This window comes from Eriocheir sinensis, unplaced genomic scaffold (assembly GCF_024679095.1).
Source record: "Eriocheir sinensis breed Jianghai 21 unplaced genomic scaffold, ASM2467909v1 Scaffold741, whole genome shotgun sequence".
Lineage (NCBI taxonomy): Eukaryota > Metazoa > Arthropoda > Malacostraca > Decapoda > Varunidae > Eriocheir > Eriocheir sinensis.
This window is the reverse complement of record NW_026112100.1, coordinates 87,501-111,534: the sequence shown is the minus strand read 5'-3', so window position 1 is coordinate 111,534 and position 24,034 is coordinate 87,501.

Below are 24,034 nucleotides of genomic sequence, written 5' to 3'. Positions count from 1 at the left end.
TATTTTTTTTATTTTTTTTTCCTCTTTCCTCCTCTTCCCATTCCATCCTCCATTTCTTTCTTCCATACCGTTTCCTCCACACGATTTCGCCCATATGCCGGCTCTGTATATATTTTTTTTATTATTTCCTGTATGTTTCTTTCTCCTTTTTTTCTCTCTTTCAGGCTCCCCTCGAGCTCACCGCGTATTCTCCCGCACATTTCGTTCATCCACATTCACATTCTCCACCTCCTCCACATAATGATCCATCTTTTGTTTTTTAGTCATATTCCGCCGATTTCACGTTCTCCTTCCTCCACACATACTTTTCCTTCCACATTTTGCTCTCTCTGCCTCTCCTTGTCTTCATTTATCTACGCCATGCTCTCTTTCTTCCTTCCACATTCTTTTATCGACTTATTCTTCCTATCTCTTCTACATGATATTTTCTTCACCCTGTCTGACTCTCCTTTCTTTCATTTATCTAAACTGTTCATCCTCTGTTCCCTCTACCTTCTTTTAGGGGCCTGTTCTATCCATCCCAGTCACATTATATTTCCTTCAACGTTCCCTTTCTAAAAATTCCTCTGTATACATTTTCCATGGTTTAGTTTTCCTCTTTAAACCAGTTACACGTTTCCTATTCCTTTCCCTTCGTCCTTGCCTCTCCCACGACCACCTCTCCCCCTCACAATACAAATATAATTGCTCTGTTAATGAAGCCTCGTTACCCAATGCCTGGTTACAATATCCTTTCTTCGTCTTTCATCTCCTCCTTACCTACCTTCCTTATACTTATTCCATTCCCTTCGTCCTTTCCTTTCCCCATGGCCTCCTCCTTTGACAATAAACACATAATTACTCTCCTAATGAGCATCGTTACCCAATGTCTGTTTACACTATCCCTTCCTTCGCTTTTCTTCACTTCCATACATTTATATACCCCACCGATTCTATTTTCTATGTATTTCCTTTTCACAATCGCCTCTTTTCTTTACAATACACTTCTAACTTGGTCTCGTAATACAGCATCGTTAAATTCAAAGTCTGTTTACAATATCCTTTCCTTTCCCCTTTCGTCTTTTCCTTACCTTGCAGCCCTTACCTATTCCCTTCCCTTTCATCATCCCGTTTTCCCCTCACAATGCACCCTTAACTTGCCCTCCTAATCAAGCCTCCTTACCCACAAAGTCTGTTAACAATATTCTTTTTTTCCTCTTTCATTTTATTATACCTTATGTCCCTTACCTCACCCTTTCTACGTCTTCCCCTCACAATGCACCCTTAACTTGCCCTTCTAATCAAGCCTCCTTACCCACATAGCCCCTTAACAATATCCTTTCTTTACCTTTCATTTTTTCCACTCTAATCATCCCTCCACCCCTTATCTAACCCTTTCCCTTCTACCGCCACATCTTCCCCTCGCAATGCACCCTTAACTTGCCCTCTTAATCAAGGCTCCTTACCCACAAAGCCTGTTTAGATCCACCACACAACTTATAACACACACCCGCCCAGTGCAGCCTCCGCGCGACGGCCTTGCATAAGCCCGACATACACGCTCCCACTGGGTGCCTCGGCTTTAAGTGTTGTTCGCTGCATGACCTTGAAACTTCATTTGGGCAAGAGCGGGTCACAGAGGGTGCGGGGGCGGGGTGGGTCTCATTTTACGGACCTTTCAGCAAATGTTACAAGGGTGAGCTGACGTTACGTGGGGTTAGGTGGGGTTGGAGGAAGGTTCAAAGGGCTGTGAAATGCCTCCTCACGCTCTCTGCTCTCTCTCTTATCCGCCCTAACGTGTTCAATTAGGAATCCTTTGCTTGTGACATGGTGTATACTGTGCCTCGTCCGTCCTCTGTAGCTGTTGGTCTGCTGGGCTAAGTGTCATCGAGGTGTGAGTCGGGATAATACTGCCTATGGTGGATTGTCGGGGATTGGATGAGATTTACACGTATACGAAACTGAATGGGTGAGTATCTCTTTCTTACTCTCTCTATCTATCTGTCTGTCTATGTCTATCTCTTTTTCTTGCCCTCTTTCCCTCTCCTCCATTTAACTGTCAAATATTTCCTGCAGCTTTTCTTCTCCTGTATCTGTCTATCTATCTCAATTTTCCTGCCCCTTTTCTTTTCCTCTATCTTTATATCTATCATTTCTTTTTTCCCCTTTCCTTAACCTCTGTCTATCTATCTATATGTATCTCCTATTTTTCTGTCCCCTTTTCTTCTCCTCTGTCCGTCTATTTCATTTTCCTGCTCCTTTTCCGCTCCTTTTCACTCCCTTTCCTACATTGCCTTTCTCCTCACGAAACGCAACCTTTTTATCATCGTTCCACTACAAAAAACAAATAAATAACCTGACACACACACACGCACAAAAGGAGGCACACACGCAACGCAACACAAAGAGTCGCGTAATAGCATAGTACGTAACATTCATTCTCTCTCTCTCTCTACCTTTTTAATAATTCCGTTCCGAGTACTTTAATCTGAGAGAGAGGAAGAGAGGCTTTTGCGTGAGGCTCCACCCTGTTCTTTATCGGCGAGGCTCATCCTCTCTCAGTCACTTATAGCCTCACTGAGCGTGGCCAATACCGAATAGGAGAGAGAGATAAAAGGTAATATGACGGAGATAACTGAGGCGACTAAGCGCGTGAGACCGAGAGGAGGAGGAGGACGAGGAGCGGGATAAAAGCGAGGAGGAGTGAATATGGCGACGATGCGGCTTCGATTAGAGTGACGGCTAAATGGAAACGGATGTCTGTAGCGACGGATTAAATTCAGGGATATGGACGGATTATCTCCACTGTAGCAAAAGGAGAGAAGGGAGGATGCACGCGTTAAAAGAGGAGAGGAGGGAAGGCGAGGGCTAATGGCTTGGGGAGTGGATGGGGCAGGGATAGGAGGTGTTCCCCATGCAAGGTACAGCCCTATCATGGGAAGCGGCCCAGGAGAGAAAGATTGTGTTAATGGCCCTTAATCCCGATAATGGCTTTGCGATGGAGCGAGGGAGGGATCAGGGAGAGGAGGGAGTGCGAGAGAGGAAAGGTTGGAGGCTGGAAGGGAAAGAAAAGCAAGGAAAAAGTGAGAGAAACCAGAGAAGGAACACGAGAACACGAGGGAAAAAGTGTTAAAGATTCAAAGCAACCCCAAAAAGCGGCTCGAGTTCAAGGTGAATATTTCTAAAACAAAGGAAAACGCGTGTGCAAGTTATTCAGTTATTCATGTCTGACGCCGAGCAAAAATCATTCGAGTCAGACGTAAAACTGTCCAGCTTGACCTTTTCCTACTCCAAGGGCGGCAGGCGGCGAGAAGTGCAGCAGGGAGAGCCAAGATGAGCACCGCCGGGCATAATATTGTGTTCGCGAGGTGTTAGCCGAGCCTGTACCGCTCACGTAACATTCTTGCGACTGGCGACACCTGATTCCACCGCTCTCAAAAATCTTTCATGTAGAAGAATGTGGCGGAGGGGAGGAGTCGGTAGTCGGGACAGGAGAACCTCGGGCAGGGTTTATCATTCACCCCTTGCGTCGCCCAGAGGGTAGAGGAAGAAATGGAAAGAGAACGTTACCTCGCATGAGTGGAGATAAAAAGAGACAGGAGGAACTTAAAAGATGCAAAGAGGAAAGGTATATTTTCTTACATGACATACCAAGAGGCCGATCTTATAGCCAGTGCTTCGTGTGGTAGTGGAGATGAAAAGAGACAGGAGAAACTTAGAAGATGCAAAGAGGAAAGGTTTATTTTCTTGTAAGACACATCAAGAGTCTGATTTTATAGCCATTACATCGTGTGGTCAAATAAGATGAGTTCGAATACAATTACTTCAGGAAGCTAAAACTAAATCGAGATCTTTCAGAAGGCGCCGCCGAAACTCCTCCCCCAAGTAGCTGCCGGGCTGAGCAGCAGACAGGGAGATCAAAGCAAGCCACGCAGCATATAATTAGCCTTTGTTACTAAGAGTTGACGCGAGGCGATTAATGACCTAAAGCTGAGGATCACCACTTGAGCGCCACTCCACAGCGAAATGTCGCCACTTGTCGCACACCACTGGTGTCATATGTGGTCTGTCTCGCCTTCAAACCCCGCTTAAGGAGTCTACACCGAAGCTAAAGAGGTTCACGCCAACGCCATATATTTACTCGTATTAGTAGAACCTGACACGGAAGGAAGATTGAAGTATCGTGGTAAAATGTCTCGACATGTCACACAACGCTGATCATAATGTGGTCTGTCTTATTTTAAAGATTCTGCAGCAAGGCCTGAAGGATAGAAGCCATTGCCATATAGTTAATCGGCTAACAAGTGGAACACAACATGGAAGAGAGGTCAAAGTATTGCGACAAGGCGGACACATTAGAATATGGATCAGGCAAGGTTGCGGTGTACCTCAGACAAGTGAAGACCGGCAGAAAGGATGACTTCTAGTGCAGCAAAAATACACACTCCAAATTAGTGTTCGTTAAGTTAGTAGTAAGCAAATTTTCAGTGCAGTCACTCCCAAGCTTGTGTATTACAGGATTTTCAGCCAACGTGCCGCCGCCTCGCAAACATATCCTCTAAAAACGCCGCCTGTGTCTGGTTCGCCGCGTGTTTCCCAACCCTCGCACGTCGCTCACAACATTTTTACCGACGGCGCCGAGCGGGAACCCTTTCACCCGATGGAACAGCGGCCTTGATCACATTTTAACATTATGTAGAGTATCTGAAAATTGTATCGCAAAAGCTTACTATATGTTTCTGTCTGTTTGTATATGTGGAAATGGACAGAAGGATAGATAGATATAGACAGACATATAGATAGTAGATAGATAGATAGTTAGATAAATAGACATAGATGGAGAGATAGATAGATATAGATAGATAGGTAGAGATAGATAGACTGCAAAATCAAGCCAAGACACAGATATTCCACTCATAGATAGATAGAATATATAGATAGATTGATAGAGATTGCAGGATAAAGCCATCTCTCCCATCACACACACACACACACACACACAGACCCACTCAAACCTCAAGTCCAGTTCGGATGTTATTTTATCCCATCGTGGTCGCTATGTGACCGATGCAGTGTCAGAGATCGATAGGCAGCCGCTGGACAAACAGACACGTCACTCACGCGGACTATGATGGACACACAGTTAACCGCACCATTATTTCGGGGACGTGACAGGCTCGTCCATACACGTTGGGATATGACAAACAACTACAACTCACAAAAGGAGCCAAGTAAACACCAGATGACATAAATAGAAACAAAGAGATGAGGAAAGTGAAATAGATGTAGAAGGTAGAGTAAGAAATATAAATAAATGACAGGTAGACAGAGAGGGGAGGTCGAGAATAGGTTAGATAATAGGAAACGATTATACAGTAAGTTCTCAAGAGTCTTTAGAGTAAACAGATAAACAGAGCACAATAAACGGTAAACCTCGGCAAAGAACATCGGGACTTAAAAGTTACCCAGGGGATCGCGAGGCAACCATAGACCATTAATTAGGTCAGCGAGAGCTCAAGGGAGGATTGAGCTATATAGGGAGCAGGAGTCGAGGGAATTTCACCACGACCGATGCCACGAACAAGGATAGAGAGGCAAGAAGGAAGAACGGGATGATGAGGAAATTATGTGCAAGATCACGGCGAATTGAGAAAATACGGAAACAAAAAAGGAAGGAAAGTAACTAAAAGAAATTGAAAGAGAAATGTGTACTGGATCATTGAAAGTTGGGAGAATGCACAAAAAAATAAGTAATAAAAAAGAAACAAATGCAAAGGCTATTGAAATAAAACTATGGTAGATAAATTAAACACTCAGAGATTAGTAAATGCAAACGAAACAGTGAATACAATATGTGTAAACGGGATAAGGAGTAGCGGAAGAAATATAAATGAAAAATGAAAAGAGGTGTACGTAGAATTATAATATAGGAATGAAAGGAAAAAAAAACAGGAATAAGAAGAGGAATAGGAATTGCTGGAAAGCAAAATATGATGATTGGAATGAAACTATAAATAAAAATGAGTTTCATAATAGGAATAGGAATGGAAGAAATGCGAAAAAGAATAAATGGAATGAAAATAAAATGAAAGTAAGTAAAATTATAGTGTTTTTTACATCAAAGAATGCGGCTCAAGGTTAACAGAAAGAGTAAACAAAAAGGCCGCTACTCGCTGCTCCCACAAAAGTAAAAAGTAGAGTAGCCAAAAGAACTGAAATAGAAGTGTTCTGAATAGCCTCGTCAAGCTATAAAGAAAATCTGCGGGGGAGCTGAAAGGTGTGAGTTACCTGTCAGGACCCAAAGATAACAAATTACAGGTGTCGTTAGATTAAAGTTCACGAGTCTGTCCTAGGGGAGGCGGTGGCTGAGTCGTCATAGTAACGGCCCCGTGTTCAGGAGGACGCGAGTTCAATCCCCGCCCGGTGCCACCAAGCTGGGATTTTTCAGCCGCCGCCGAGTGGCTTAAAACTACCCACATGCTGTCCAGAAGACCACCTATCAACCCGGACTCTAGATTCTAGGATCAAAGATGAGCTCTGGGAGGGCAGCATGAGCCAATGAAAGATGGCGCCACTATAAACACTCGCCTGCGCCAGAACGGGCTGGGCCGACCATCAGGACCCACCGGAAAGGAGCCTTGGACCGACCATCAGGATCCACCGGGAAGAAGCCTACCGGCGCAATAGGCCGCAATGTAAAAAAAAAAAAAAAAAAAAAAAAAAATCATTACAGCGAGAAAATCCGATTATTAGATTTTATGGCGTATTGTAATTCACTTCTCTTTTCCTTCTCATTCTTTCTTCTCTCTTACTCTTTCTCTTTCCTCATTTTATTTTCTTCCCTTTCTTTTCTTTTTCTTTTCCACCCTTATTTTCACGGCTCTTCTCTTTTAGTCTTTCTCCTCTTCTTTCTCTTTCTTTCGTCCTTTTTACTTTCTCTTCTTTTCTTTCTCCCTTTTCACTATCTTCACTGTTTCCTGTCCACCTTTTATTTTTATTTCTGTTTGTTTTTGTATTTCACTACATATACAATTTTCAAGGTTTCTTTTCTCTTCTTTTTCCTTCTACCTTTCACTCAATTTTCACTATTTCCTGTCCACCTTTTTTTCCTATTACTATATTTTTCTTTGTATTTTATCCGATATATTCAATTTTCGAGGTTCCTTTTCTCTCCCTTTCCTTCTACCTTTCACTCAATTTTCACTGTTTCCTGGCCACCTTTTATATATTTTTTTTCTTTTTTTTTCTCTGTATTTCACTCGCTATACACAATTTTCGAGGTTCAGGTTTTATACACTTCACACTTCACACTTGTTTCAGGATTCCCTTTCACCTTTCATCTCTCTTCACCGCCTCCGTCTCACCCTTTCATACAACTCTCCAGTGCAACTATTTTTCCTCTCACCTCTCGCCCCACTCTCCCTTTCCAAAGCCTCGCCTTCTCGACCTCCCCTCTCACTCTCTGTCTACCTGTCATTTATATATATTTCTCTTTCTCTCCTTCTCTCTTCTCTCTTCTTCTCTTCTTCTCTTCTCTTCTCTCTCTCTCTCTCTCTCTCTCTCTCTCTCTCTCTCTCTCTCTCTCTCTCTCTCTCTCTCTCTCTCTCTCTCTCTCTCTCTCTCTCTCTCTCTCTCTCTCTCTCTCTCTCTCTCTCTCTCTCTCTCTCTCTCTCTCTCTCTCTCTCTCTCTCTCTCTCTCTCTCTCTCTCGGAACAGTTACACAATTCAACCATAAGTAAGTGACATTTGTACATTGCATAATTATTTTTTCCATGGCGAACAATTGCAACATGAAACAAAAACAAAACAAAAATTGGTTACGGTTTTCAGACCACTCACGTTTCTGATTACGTTTCACCAACACGATAATGCATCACAGAATTAGAGGGGACTGTGTGTTTACGTACATGTTAGGGAGCGAAAAAAAACATGAAAAAATTACCACAAATGACAAATGCAAAACTCAACTCGCCAAAGTTTCCGAGCGCAGTATTACACAAGCGAGTGAATTTTGAAGCGCCGCGCGTGTATCAGTGAAGGGCCTGGAAATCACTATGAAATGTGAGGCAAGGACGAGGAGGGGGCAGGGCTGTGAGGGCCGCGTTTTCTGAGAAGTAAAGGGCGAGGGTGCCGAGGAGGGAGGGAATGAGAGAGATGAAGGATGGTGGGGAGGAGGGCATCATCTGGGGTGCTTGCATGAGGGGTATTTGGCTATGAGGGCGAGGAGAGGACAGAGGCGGGAGTTACCTGAAGTTAGACGTAAGGGGGGGGGGGGAGAGAGAGAGAGAGAGAGAGAGAGAGAGAGAGAGAGAGAATCTAATTTCCTACTATTTGCAACAACAAGCAACAGACAATAGACAATAGACTAAGAGAAACAAAATGACCACCTTCCAACCAGTGTAAGAAACGGCACACCAATGACAATATAACAAGGAGAGCAATACGCATTCATTGTTATAAAAGAAAGTAACTACCACCAAAAAAAGTATGAAAGCGTTAGATTATTTTCTCTTGGCGTCTTGATACTCAAATCTCAAAACAGTTAAAGTCATAGGAAGGTGGAAATATTGACGAAAAAAGGCTGTTTGTCCTCAACCCCTTCATTTACTCATCCCCGGACCTAACAACGTGGTGATCCGACTACACACTCCTCACGCCTCCCCAGGACCTTCCCTTGCTATGCTTCCTCAAATTTCCATCAGAGTAACAAGGAAAATACCACACCGTAAAACACTGACGAGGGAGGATGATTTGTCAGTGTGAAAGCAATCAGGGAACAGGGCGAGGGTGAAGTGCCGTTCTTCATGACCTCGTATATCTTGTGCAGTTGTTTCCGCCTACACTTCTGCTCTTCCTTTTCCTCCTCCTCCTCCTCCTCCTCCTACTGCCTATCTGTTCTGATTGGGTTAGGACACCTCCTCTCTCAGCCAGGCCAGATGCTCCCTGTAACATATGCAACTCCGTCCTTGCACCAAAATTCCTCAAACAATTGCAAATAAGAGACTGATGGACTGGACGAGAAGACAAACACACGCATCACTTTCCCTGACCAAAAAAAAAGTCTTTAAACGATTGCAAACATGAGATTGATGGACTGTACTGGAAGACAAACACATACAAGGCCTTCTCTGACTTAAAATTCTTCAAACAATTGCAAATCAGAGATGAATGAACCGTACTGGCAGACTGAGATCCGCTCGTTTAAGATGCGAGTGGAAAAGTGACTTAAAGAAACGCTTTTATGAAAAATTTGGTTGGTTCCGTCGACTAAACTCACTTTCAAGGGTACACGGGCCAGCCAGTCAGCCAGAGCCCAAAGCGACCTGGTTTAAAAGCGACTTTGGCAATCAGTTAAATCACAGGTAAAGTTCGACTCTTGAGAGTTCTGCGTTTTCCACCGGGACGAGACTCACTTCGAGGCATGGCTGGCGGGGCTGAGAGCATCGCGTCACCTGTCTGTTTGCGGAGGTGAGTTGCCGTCAGTTCGAGTCCCCCCGTTGGTCTTCCCCCCTGTGCCTTCCTTCCCCCGGGGTTCTTAATGATCAAAGTTCCCCCCGCTGTCCATCACATCACCGAGCAGGTAAAGAAAACCCGCCGCTCAGGTTTAAAAGCCAAGTTAAGATAATCAATTGTACGACTCTTCATAATTAGTTTACCTCACCCCAGAGTCTGTCCTGACCGTTGATTTTTCACTCTCCTCCTCCTTCTCCTCCTCCTTCCCCCCTCCCCTGACATGCTTTCACCTAACCACACGTAAGAACATCCCCGGAAAACCATATCCAGCATCATCAAGCTGTTCATCCTCTCTTTGGGTCGGGTCGATAAATGGGTACCTGGGGAAACCTGAAGAAGGCGTCACCTAAACTAACCTAACCTAACTTCCCCTAACCTCACCTCAAACTGCCTCACCTCACCTAGCTTCACCTAACATAACATAATCTAATCTAACTTCACATATCCTCACCTCACCTCACCTTACCTTACCTCACCTCACCTCACCTCACCTCACCTCACCTCACCTCACCTCACCTCACCTTACCTCACCTCACCTCACCTCACCTCACCTCACCTCACCTCACTTCACCTCACCTTACCTCACCTCACCTCACATCGCCTCTCCTCACTTCCAGGCAAATGAGCGTCTCCCTCCCCATTAGTTATGCAGCGCGGGTACACACACATACACACACATATTCACCGGACTGATCCACTTCCTGCAACATGACTTTCCTTTCAATCCCTTAATTATGAATTCATTGACCGCATTGTGAAATATATTACAGTGTTGGAGTTATGGTTTATTTCGTGCTCAGTAGTAGTAGTCGTAGTCGTAGTCGTAGTAGTAGTAGTAGTAGTAGTAGTAGCATAATAAGTACGAGAAGAGGAAACTAAGTATATACAAATACCTTGCACACACTCCGTAACATCAGCCGTCTAAACACCCATGCACTCACGCACACAACACCCCTACACACACACATAGCCCTCCCCCCCCACCCACACACACAGTCCCCCGCACACACACACAAAATCACCCCCATTATCCAACACCGCCACGCATACAACCTCCAGTGATACACACACAAAAGCTACTAGACAAAGAGGCGTTACCACAGGGGGACGAAGAGACTCCCTTTAAGAAGAGAGTGTTCCGATGTGGAGTCAGGATATTGAGGGCTGGTGGAGTCTTTTGGAGGCATTGGGGGAGGTGGAGATGGGAAAGTTGACCCTACCATCACCCCCACCACTACCACCTCCACACAGGGTCACACTAGGGTTCGTTTGGGTCTGGTAGTGGCGGTGATGATATGCAGGCGAGAGGAAGGTTTGCGGAGTCTCTGTATTCGGGTCTGTTGTCTCTGGCCGTCCATCCGTCCGCTCGTCTGATCTTCTGTTCCCATTTCTGAGGCGACTGCCATTTGCGTGCCTGTGTTTTCTCTGCCTCTGTGTCTCTGTCTCGGTCTCTGTCTTTCAAGCTGTGTTTCTGTCCTTCTCTCTCTCGGTCTATCTGTCACTGCAGTCTGTTTCTACACAAATTTATACGTATTGTCTCTTTCAACATCTCTCTTCCAACCCCGCTTTCTCGAACACAAACGTACTCTCTGTAACTCTCTCGTCTCTCGTCTCTCGTCTCTCTCTCTCTCTCTCTCTCTCTCTCTCTCTCTCTCTCTCTCTCTCTCTCTCTCTCTCTCTCTCTCTCTCTCTCTCTCTCTCTCTCTCTCTCTCTCTCTCTCTCTCTCTCTCTCTCTCTCTCTCTCTCTCTCTCTCTCTCTCTCTCTCTCTCTCTCTCTCTCTCTCTCTCTCTCTCTCTCTCAAGCACCCCCTATCGGCCTACAATAGACACACTTTACATAATAGAAGCGGTAAAACCAGGTTCTCCCACCGCCGCCCTTAGCAATAGGTACTTCCACGGGACTACCACCACCACCACCACCACCGCCACCACCACCACTATCGAGGCGTTTTCATCAACAAGAGTACACATCCCCCCCGGCGCGTCACCCTAACGACACGCCACCAAGCCGGAGCAAAAATACCTGACGCCTCCCTGAAAGCACGTTGGCCCGCTGAACAAGAGTACCAAGATGAGGCGATCCATCTACTTCTATCACTCTTTCTCTCTCTCTCCCTTCTTCCCTCCTCCTTCCTTTCTTCCCCCTCCTTTTCATCTTCCTCCTTCTACTATTTTCTTTTTATTATTGGTATCGTTGTCATTTTCCTCTTTTTCCTTCTCCTACTCCTCTGCGACTTCTCCTCCTCCTCCCCCTCTTCTTCTTCCTTTTATTTTAGTTTTTCTTATTATTATCGTTGTCATTTTCCTCTTCCTCCTTCTTAGACTCCTCTTCTACTACTCTTCCTCTTCCTCTTCCTCCTCCTCCTCCTCCTCCTCGACAGTCTCCGGATTCAGTGCTCAGGAAATGAACATACATGAGAGAGTCGTATGAACAGCCTGGGCTTTACACACACACACACACACACACACACACACACACACGCACACACACACACATACACACACACCTAACACCCACACACCCACGCATACATATTTATACACACAAACACACGAAAACGCCGGAAACAAGAGGAAAAACGAATACAAAATGCAATTACAGGCCCGCAGTAATTCACATCTCCCTCGGCGACTCCTAAGAAAAAAGAAAAAGACTCCCTCTTAAAGAAGGTTGAAAAAAGGAAAACGGGAGGACGAGACAAGAGTATAAGGCCGCCGAGGGGGAAGGAGCAGCATGGCCTCTGTCTCCTTGTCCCTCCAAACTGCCTCTTATCGTTAGCTTTGTCCCGGGGAGGCAGAGTTTAAGGCTTAGGGATGAGGGTGCCTTATGGGGCCGTTCTTATGATAGTCTCCGGCAGAGTGTGCGTCGCCTGAGTCCCTCCGCAGCAAGGCAATACCAGGGCTCTCACCGCCTCGAACCCAAAGCCCTGTGTTGGCCGTGTGCCCGCCCCGACGCTAGCAACAGAGAGGGGAGGACAGGCAGTAGGAGACACGTGGCAGTGGGCGGAGATAATGGCTGGGCGTGATAAGTTCGAGGAGTTTAATGGGTGAAGGTGAAGTGATAATGGTCATAAGTAATACTCATAATGGGCCGCTACTACTACAGGGCAACAGTATATTGGTGATGGCAGAGCTTGATAAGTTTGATGAGTGTAATGGACGAGGCTGAGGTGGGTCATAGATTAGTACTGAGGTAATAGACATAATGGACTGTCAATATATACTACAGGGCAATGGTATCATGGTAATGGCTGAGCGTGCTAACACTTATGAGTTTAATGGACGGAGTTGAGGAAAAAACAGCCATAGAGTACTGAAATAATAGTCGCAATAAGTCGGTACTATCAGAGGATTACACTAACGCTGTGATAAATGAGGGATAAGTTGACTGAATGAAATGGTCAGTGTGGTGTTTTTGTTATGTAAAGGAGGCAGCTTGAGGGTCAAAATAAAGATTAAACAAAAAAAAAGCCAGCTAATCCAGTCTCCTGACGTTAAAGAAGACAGACCGAAGGCATTTTAGAGTTTAGGAAAAGTAAGTTAGCAAATAAATGAACAGCAACAACACGCCGCAACTACAAAAACAAACAAAACCTAGAACAGTAACAACAAGGCAGTGCTCAAAGAATAATAACCACGGGGCAGGACGTTGTGTTAGAGGTAGTAATAAAAACACGGAGACGCTTATGTAAATTAAATGGGCGATGTTAGGTGATACAAAGGGCGGTAAAAAATAACAAAGGCTGCGGCAACAGTTATGATAATACGGATAAACTATAGAGATGACGTTATAAGGGCGATGAAACGGATAAAAGGGGAATGTTGTGGTTAAATGGGAGAAAATAATGGATATGGAAAGAGGATAGCAATATTTATTTGACCCTGAAGCTGATAAGAACAGATAATAATAATAACAATGATAATAATGAAGATGATGAAGTAAATGTTGTCTTAAGGTGTTTGAGGGAAGTTAATGTGTCGAAAAGGGTTAATGTAAGTTATAAGAAGAGAATAATAGGATAATAGGATAATAGGGAGATGTTGAGGTAAATGGTATCTTAAGGTGATTATGAGGGAAGTTAACGTATCGAAAAAGCTGAATGCAAGTTAAAAGGGAAAGTTGCAGTAATGATAATGATGACAGTGATAATAATGGGAAGATGCTGGAGTTAATGGTGTCATAAGATGATTCTGAGGGAAGTTAACGTATCGAAAAAGCTGAATGCAAGTTAAAAGGGCAAGTTGCAGTAATGATAATGATGACAGTGATAATAATGGGAAGATGCTGGAGTAAATAGCGTCTTGAGATGATTCTGAGGGACATTAACGTATCGAAAATCCTGAATGCAAGTTGTTTCCTCTAATAGATGCTGAGGGGAGTTAATGCTGCAAGTGTGTGTGTGGGTGGGTGGGTGTGTATGTGTGTGTGGGTGGGTGGGTGGGTTTGTTTGTGTGTGCGCGTGAGTGTACATATGAACGGGTTAATGGACGAGCAGTTACAGAGATGAATGATACACGATTACATGAAGAAAATGCAATTACCGTTAATGCTCCAGCGCAGTGGTCCGGGTCATAGTTGGCAGTTTATTGAATGACGTTTGCGAGAAATAATAATTAATCATGAATGTATAAATATAGGTAATAGCAGATGATATATGGAGGGTGCATAAATTTGTGAACGCGAGAGAGAGGGAGAGAGAGAGCTGCGACAGGAAGCGACGAGTTTAATAATAATATTGATAATAATAATAATAATAATAATAATAATAATAATAATAATAATAATAATAATAATAATAATAATAATAATAATAATAATAATAATAATAATAATAATAATAATAATAATAATAATAATAATAATAATAATAATAATAATAATGGTAATAGTAATGATAATGTAGTTTCTGTGTATCCTGTTTTGTTGCTTCATCGTACAAATTAATGTTAATGTTAAAAGCGCTGAGTATGAATAATTAATACCAGAAGATGATATATTTTTTCACGGTTTAATATGCAAAAACTACCGCGAAAATAATCCTGAATGAAGGTCAATGCTAACAACCTACGCACACACACACACACACACACACACACACACACACACACGGACGAAACGAATTAATTAAACTCGTTACAGAAACAAATATTTACGAGCACGTGTAAATAGGCAAACACATACATGAATATACAAATAAACACGGCCATGAATAAATAAATGCATAAACAATAAAATGAATAAATAGATAAATAAACGAAATTACTGGCCGTTAACTGACAGGCTTAACCCACATTCACGGGAGGGAACGAGGTACTAGGCTGATATTTTTCGTTGTTGTTGTTGAATAATAGCGATTCCATTCGTTAAGTATATAATGTACTGTCTCCCTTAATTAAAAAGAGTTATCTAGACAGGAGATTAGGAAGGGAACGAGGTACTAGGCTGATATTTTTCGTTGTTGTTGTTGAATAATAGCGAAGCGGAAGACTATTTTATTCAGCAATTCCATTCGTTAAGTCTATAATGTACTGCCTTCCTTAATTAAAAAGAGTTATCTAGAAAGGACCAAAGGAAGGAAACGAGGTACTAGTCTGAAAATATTTTGTTGCAGTTGAATAAAAGCGAAACGAGGGAATATTTATTTTTCAACAGTTCCATTCGTTAAGTCTATAATATATTGCCTCCTTTAATTAAAAAGAGTTATCTAGAAAGGAGAAAAGGAAGGGAACGAGGTACTAGGCTGATATTTTTTTGTTGTTGTTGAATAATAACGCAACGTAGGAACACATTTTTCAACACCTCCATTCGTTAAGTCTCTAATAGATTGCCTTCCTTAATTGAACAGAATTATATAGAAAGGAGCAAAGTAAGAGGAAAAGACGAAAATAAGGATATGAAACTACATCAGACATGAAAGCAGAGAGAAGTAAAGACCACGGTAAAAAGAGATGAAAAATATAATTCAGGTATGAAGATGAAAAAGGAAAAAACAACAGATGAAAGAAAATATGGCAAAGAGAAGAGTGAATTACCATCAGTATATAAGAACATTAGATGGTAGGAGAGAAAGGGGAGAAATTAGGGATAGCAAAATAAGGGAAAGAGACATATGAAAGGAAATACGAGACAATGTAAATAATGACAGGAGTGAAAGCGAAGTGGCGAGAGCTGTTTGTCCGTTACTGATTGAGTCGGGACGTGGACACAACAGATTAATGTGCCGAACCGTTTAGTATTGTTGTTTTTTCCCGTGTGTGTTTTGCTAATTAAGTGAAGATGGGAACGATACGCTGTGATTTACAAATTACAACTCGTTCTTGCTAACTGAATCTGAACGGAAAGTGGAAGCGAAATCTGTTTATGAGAGTCTTAGAGCAAAGGACAACTGCGGATTACACACACGCGCACACACACACACACACACACACACACACACACACACACACACACACACACACACACACACACGTAGAAAATATATATATAAAAACTTCCTGCAATTGCAAAAAATATTATGAGTTTTAGATAAATGAAAATATCGGATCACACAGATTTCTACGGACACAAACAAAAAATATATAAAAGAGAAGCATTGCCGTAATTGAAAATAAAAGATTATTGTTGTGTTAAATTAGTGAAAATTGCAGTTCACACAAATATGTAGAAACGCAAATATGAAAAAATAACACGCCGCCATTGAAAAACAAATATCCTTAAAGTTTTAGAGAAGCGACAATTCCGGATCACACGAATTTGTACACACACACAAATAAAAAAAAACAAAGAAAAAACATAGCCGTAATTGAAAAAAAAAGATATTAGAATTTTAGATTAGAGAGAATTGCAGTTCACCCAAATATGTAGGAACACAAAATACGCAAAGTTGTAGCAAATGAAAAGGAAAAAAATATATTATTAAAGTTTTCGATACAAGACAATTCCGGCTCATCCAAAATCAGTAAAAACACTCATACGAAAATACATATATAAAAAAACTTGCCACGGTTAAAAAAGATATCAATAGTTTAGACCAGTAACAATAGAACCTAATTAGTAAGGGCGGTGACTAGATGGCTTTTTCATCTCTCATTTATTTTTACCCTTGAATTGTTTTCTTTACTGTACAAAAAATGGAATCCTGATCACACACATTTAAATACGTAAACAAATGTGAAAAAGGACGAAATTCTAATAATACTAATAAGTACGCCATTAACGAGTCTATATGATCTGGCAATTAGAAGGCGGTAGTTCGGTCACCTGAGGACGGGATTTCTATGCGTGTAAAATACCTGGACCAGACGTTAATGAGTGTGTGTGTGGGGGGGGGCGTCACTCTCTCCCCCCCTCCCGCCCCCGCACTCCTAATGAACCGGCGATCAAAAAAGCCTGGCCACATCGCTCGACGCAGGATTTCGAGCCTCTGCCTAATGGGAAAGTTGCTTCGCTCACTCCTTCATTCCTTCCTCGTTCCTTTCCATTCTTTTGTTCTTGTATTCTCCTTCCTTCCAGCCTTTCCTCCTTCCTTCCTTCTTTCTTGATCTTGTTATTGCATTCTCTTTCCTTTCATCCTTCCTTTCTATCTCGTTTCTCTTATTCTTGAAATCTCCTTCTTTCCCTTCTCCTCTCCTTTATTCTCGTATTCTTCTTCCATCCTTTCGTTTCTCCTTTCTTATTTTCGTATTCTCCTCCCTTCCTTCCTTCCTTCCTTGCTCCTTTCTCTTATCCTCGTATTTTCCTGCCTTCCTTCTTTCTTCCTCCTTTCTCTTTTTCTCGTATTCTCCTTCCTTCATTTCTTTCTTCCTACTTTCCCTTATCATCGTATTTTCTTTCCTTCCTTCCTCCTCATCCTCCTCATTTACTGGAAGGTTCTCTTCGGGAATAATCTTTTTCTCCTTTTCTTTCCTTCTTATTTGGTTTCGTTGTTTCTTTGTTCTGTTCTACCTTTTCTTGCCGCATTTCTTTTTTGCTTTGTTTTTTCTGCTTCTCTTATTTGGCTCCTTTCTCTCATTGTCTTCTTTCTTTATTTCTTACTAACTTCGTCCTTTTCGTCTTTCTCTTTGGCACACATTTACTTACATTTTCTCTTTTTATTCTCCTTTCTATCAAACTTACCGTACTCTCCTATCATTAATTACATTGTCACGTATCTCCACCCATATGTCTCTTTCCCCTTCTATTTCATTATTCTTTATTTCTCCCCTTTCTCTCCTATTGTCATGTACTGTTCTTTCATACTGAATTCGCTCTATCATCTTTTCTCTATTCTGTTCCTCTTCCCTTTTTCTTTTTCATTTTAATACTTGGAACAGTTTTTCTCTTTTTTTTTTTTGGTATTTTTCTCCCTTTTTCCATGTCTGATTTCGTTCTATTTGCGTATTTCCGTCTTATCCTCTTCCTATATTCCCTTTCTTTATTCTGAATTTCTCTATTTTCTTCTACCTTCACGTCTTCCCTCCTTTCTTCCTCTCGTATTCCGAGTTCCTATTCTCTCCTTCCTCCTCCTACTTTTATCTCCAATTTTTCCTCCATTCTTTATTACGTACTCGTCCTCCCTCCCTCCCTCCCTCCCTCCTTCCTTCCATCTCTACCTCCATCTTTTTCTTCCATCTCAATTTTTCTTCGCTACTCTGGATTGCAAACCTTACTAATGGGACGTTCCAAGCCTCTCTCCCTCCTTTTTATCTCCAATTCCTCCTCCTCCTCCTCCTTCTCCTCCTTGCTTGCTTCTTCCTCTTCCTTTCTTCTTTATCTCTTCACTTCCTTCCCTCCTTTCATTTGTGTATTTGGCTTCTTTTTCCTATTCAGGTTTCCCGAGATGTTACTGCCTTAATTTTCTTCTCCTATTTACCTATTCACTATTTACAATTCTGCCTCGTTCTTCCGTAAGTCAGAAGAGTTTTAATGCATGCGCTCGATCTTTTATGCTTCACACATTTTCGTCTTGTATATTGCATTGAATTTCCTCCCTTGGCTTTTTCCTCACTATCTTTCTTTCGGTAATTATTTTGGTTTTGTTAATTTTATTCTCCTCGATGACAGTTGCATTCCTAATTTTGGTTCATTCCACTCCTGTTTATTTTTTACCATTTTCATTTTCTATGCTTCTATAAATTTCTTCCCCTAGTTTCCTCTATCTCACTTTCGGTAATTAATTTTGTTTTGTTATTTTTATTCTCCTGAATGCTTTTTTGTATTCCTATTTTTGTTTGTCCAATTTGTAACACTTCATTTATATTTATTTCCAACACATTTTTATCCTCTATGCTCTACATTTCTTCCCTTAGTTTTCTCTATATCACTTTCGGTAATTGATTTTGTTTTGTTATCTTTATTCTCCTGACTGATTTTTTGTATTCCTATTTTTGTTTGTTCCATTTGAATCATCTCATTTATATTTATTTCCAACACTTTTTCTTCTTCTATGCTCCTATAAATTCCCTCAATGGCATTTCTTTATCTCGTTTTCTGTAACTGATTTTGTTTCGTTATTCTTCCCCTGGCTGACATTTGCATTCCTAATTTTGTTTCTCCCATCTGTGTCATTCAATCTCAATTCATTTCGGCATGTTTCAAAACATTTCTTTCCTTGGTTTTCTCTATCTCACTTTCGGTAATTGATTTTGTTTTGTTATTTTCTTCTCCTCGCTGATATTTGCAATTCTAATTTTGTTTCATCTCTGTCACTCCATTTCTATTCATTTCCGCATTGTTCTATAAATTCCTCCATGGCTTTTCTGTATCTCGCTTCTCGGTAATTGATTTTCTTTTGTTATTCTTCTTGCCTCATTTCTTTTTTTGTTTGTTTTCCTGGTTCTCTTATTTGGTTCCTTTCTCTCATTGTCTTCTTCTTTCTTTCTTTCTTTCTTTCTTTCTTTCTTCCTAAGTTCGTCATTTTGGTCCTTTTGTTTGGCATTCATTTACTTACATTTCCTGACTGACATTTACATTTCTAATTCTGTTTCTCTCATCTCTGTCATTACATTTCAATTCATTTCCGCATGTTTCAAAAAAAATCTTCCCTTGGTTTTCTGTATCTCACTTTCGGTAATTGATTTTGTTTTACTACTCTTCTTCTTCTCCTAGTAGATATTTGCACTCCTAATTTTGTTTCTCCCATATGTTCCATTTCATTTCAATTCATTTCCGCATGCTTCAAAAAATTTCTTCCCTTGGTTTTCTCTATCTCACTTTCGGTAATTGATTTCGTTTTGTTACTTTCTTCTCGCTGGTATTTGAACTTCTAATAATGTTTCTCTCATCTCTGTCACTCGATTTCAATTCATTTCCGCATGTTTCAAAAAATTTCTTCCCTTGGTTTTCTCTATCTCACTTTCGGTAATTGATTTCGTTTTGATATTTTCTTCTCGCTGGTATTTGAACTTCTAATAATGTTTCTCTCACCTCTGTCACTCCATTTCAATTCATTTCGGCATGTTTCAAAAAAAATCTTCCCTTGTTTTTCTGTATCCCACTTTCGGTAATTGATTTTGTTTCGTTCTTCTTCTTCTCGCTGATATTTGCACTTCTAATTTTGCTTCTCTCATCTCTTTCATTCAATTTCTATTCATTTCCGCATTGTTCTGTAAATTCCTCCATGGCTTTTCATTATCTCGCTCCTCGGTAATTGATTTTGTTTCGTTATTCTTCTCGCTGACATTTGCATTCTAATTTTGTTTCTCTCATATCTGTCATTCCATTTCTTTTCATTTCCGCATTGTTCTATAAATTCCTCTCCCCTTGGCTGTCCTTACTATCTCGCTCTCGATAATTGATTTTATTCTATTGTTCCTCTGACGGATATTTATACATCTAATTTCGTTCCTCTCGTCTGTTTCATTTCACTGCAATTTGTTTATCTTGCCTCTAACTGTCTCGTATCTGCGTTCCCTTCATTAACGTGTTTTACGGACCTTCAGCTTCAACTTTCCTCCTTATGATTCCTTTCTTTGTTCATTCACTTCTATTGGTTTTATCATTTTTATTAGTTCTTTGTCCTTTACATTAATTAGTTTTCTTCCTCCTCCTAGTCTTGCTCCAGTTCCCGCTCCTCCTCCTCCTCCTCCTCCTCCTCTTCGATTTCTCCCTCGTTTCCTTTATCTTTGTCTCCCCATTCTAAAATAACGTAAAAAGTACTGAAGAAAGAACCCAGAAGAGAAAAATTAAACAGGGATACACACACACACACACACACACACACACACCACACACACACACACACACACACATACACACACACACACACACAAAGGACCCCCTCCCCCCTCACACACACGCGTACAGATACAAAGAGACACAATCCCTACAACTAAACAGGCACGGAGGACAGCCAGACACACACCAGGTAAACACACACACGCACACAAACAAAATATGAGTGGCACAGGTGGTGGGCCGCTCAAGGTACGGACGGCCGGTCTTTCGCCCACCCGGCTGATGAAACTCAAACACATTTTGCATATACCAATTACGATGCTCCCGAGGCCGCAGTTTTCCACGTAATAACACTTCTCGAGGAGCAAACACCCTCTTGAGTCCCCGCCGGGCTTGTCACTCCCTCCCGATAACCCCCAAAGGCTCAACTCTTCCCCCTTTCTCTCCCACAACATCCTCTTGAGTCCCCGCCGGGCTTGTCACTCCCTCCCGACAACCCCCAAAGGCTCAACTCTTCCCCCCTTTCTCTCCCACAACATCCTCTTGAGTCCCCGCCGGGCTTGTCACTCCCTCCCGACAACCCCCAAAGGCTCAACTCTTCCCCCCTCTCTCTCTCAAAACACCCTCTTGAGTCCCACGAGCCTTGTCACTCCCTCCCAACACTCCCTCTCGACACCATCCCAAAGGCTCAACTCTTCCCCTTTTCTCTGTCTCAAAATAGCTTCTTGAGTCCCCGCCGGGCTTGCTACTCCCTCCCAACACTCCCTCACGACACCATCCCAAAGGCTCAACTCTTCACCCCTTTATCTCTCTCAAAACAGCTTTCTGAGTCCCACCAGCCTTGTCACTCCCTCCCAACACTCCCTCACGACACCCTCCCAAAGGCTCAACTCTCCCTGTCTGTCTCTCTCTCCCTCTCTGTTTCTCTCTACGATGATTTGCATACATATTAATACATGTGTTGTTCTCTAGTTCCCAGCCACTTCCTGCCTTGGTGTTTGCTTTATCGACACCTGTACGAAGGGATTCTATCTTTAATTAGTGGTGCTCAAATGTGTGTAGTTAGTTTCATTCGTTTTGTATGTGTGATGTTTTTGTGGGTCTTGATAATCTCTTCCCTCTCAGATCACTCAATTTCTCACTTTATCTATGTATCTTTCTTTCTATCTGTCTATGTATCTGTCTATCATTCAAGAACTCACACTCACACTCACACACACACACACACACACACACACACACACACACACACACACACACACGAGGGCCGCCGCTCGAGCGCTCGTCTCCCGGTAATAAATCAGACACTCGGAGGTAAATCACCCGCATTTATCCACTCCGGGAGCCGTGCCTGCTCGAGCTGCCCCTTTAAGCCTGCTACACATGTAAGGTGATTCACTTAGTATGGTCACCACTCCGCCACCGCCGCCTGGTCACCAAGCTACCGTGTAATGATATAGTGGTAAGGAGTGGTAGAGCGGAGAGGAGAGGGAAGGGAAGGGAAGGGAAGGAAATGAAGGGAAGGGAAAGGAAGGGAACGGAAGGGAAAGGAAGGACAGGGAAGGGCTGAGATTTGTTTATTGGTGAACTGTAGATGTTTATAGTGTACATTAGTTCCCCTCGTTAACTTTAGGCATTTAGTACTATTCCTGTGGGGGGGAGTGGGCTGTGTGTGGGGGAAGGGGTATGTGTGAGGGGTTGTGTGTGCGTGTGTGTGTGTGTGTGTGTGTGTGTGTGTGTGTGTGTGTGTGTGTGTGTGTATGTGTGTGTGTGTGTGTGTGTGTGTGCCAAGGCAGTAATTGGCTCTGCCAGTCTCCGTGTGACCTTTGGAAGACACACTGACCGGTGAGAAATATTTGGCCGAGCAGGGCCGGGAACAGAAACATGAAGAAAGTGATAAAAATGACATTATCCATTACAAGCTGCTATTTCAACATTTAATATATTTTTCATGCCACCCGATTTCAACACTTCATTTGTATATCATTCTCGAGTTATTTTGATTTTCGTAGATGTTTAAACTTGAGTCGAGAATAAGACTTCATCCTGTGTATAGTGTAGTGTTGCCTGTCCGTATTGGAGCAGGTGGAGCCCGGGTTTTAAGGGCGGCTGATCGTACTGTGAGGAAGCATCAGCACAGGAGGATTCAGCTCTGCCTAATTGGGGACAAAATCTACGGCCGCGCTCAGAGGGCATCGAAGACAGCAAGGGCAAATGTTCTCATTACGGGGAACTTATTGTACAGGGACGCAGAGAGACAATCCCTCTGCGTGTGTGTGTGTGTGTGTGTGTGTGTGTGTGTGTGTGTAAATAAGCCTGAGCAAAGACTACAAAGAAGAGAGAAACGCACAAAGACGCAATCACGAGACGAATTTCATTGCCAGACATCAATAGGACAACGCGCAAGCAAAGAGAATACAAGATCAAAGTGAAAAGTAACATACAAAAACAAAAAACAGAATAACAATAAAAAAATAAATACAATCCTGACCAGGAAACAAACACACACACACAATAAAGCGTGTACACACAGACAGACATCCAGACTGGTAGGCAAGCATCAAGGGAGAGCAAACAAGGAGGTAACCATGCAGGGAAAGTCTCATATCCAGGAACGCGCCAGCCTCCCAACGAGCCACGCGTTTCCCAGGAATCTCCCGCCCTACGACGCGCTCCTCTTACCCAGAAGACAACCTACGCCACGGGAGGCTTAATTGGTCATGGGTAGAGCACGTTACTATCTCATACTCGAATAAACATAGTAAATAATCTTCACTAACTACTAATAGGTATAAAAAAATTATCGACGTTCCCCTCCTATCCAACAGACGACCTACGCCACGGGGGGCTCAATTGGTCAAGGGTAGAGCACGTTACTATCTCACACTCGAATAAACTTAGTAAAATCTCTTATCTAACGAGTAATAGGTACCAAAAAATACTCAATAGATATGAACTCGTACTATGCGAGATCCCATTGTACATAATACACTTCCATACCTTATCTAACTGGGTATAAAAAGGTACTATCAGACTCTGCTTAAGTACACCATACAACTAAACTAAAGCTAATCGTAACACTGAATAGGTAAAGAGAAGTAAAAACAAGGTATTTACACCTAATCCTTAATTACTTCCCTCACCTGAGTACCTTGAGTTATTTATCCGCTCATACGAGAGACATAAAACTGAGGTGTGGAACAAAATATATATACAAGCGGACCTTAAACTTTATCACTCCCTTAATGGACGTGGCTTAATCGAAAACGACGCATTAAATTGGTCCGCGTCAGGCAATATATATACACTCTAATAGACGAACATATATCAGGCGCGCGCGACAGATGGAGGTCCTGGTTGATCATTTAGAAGAGTTTCCCTTTAAG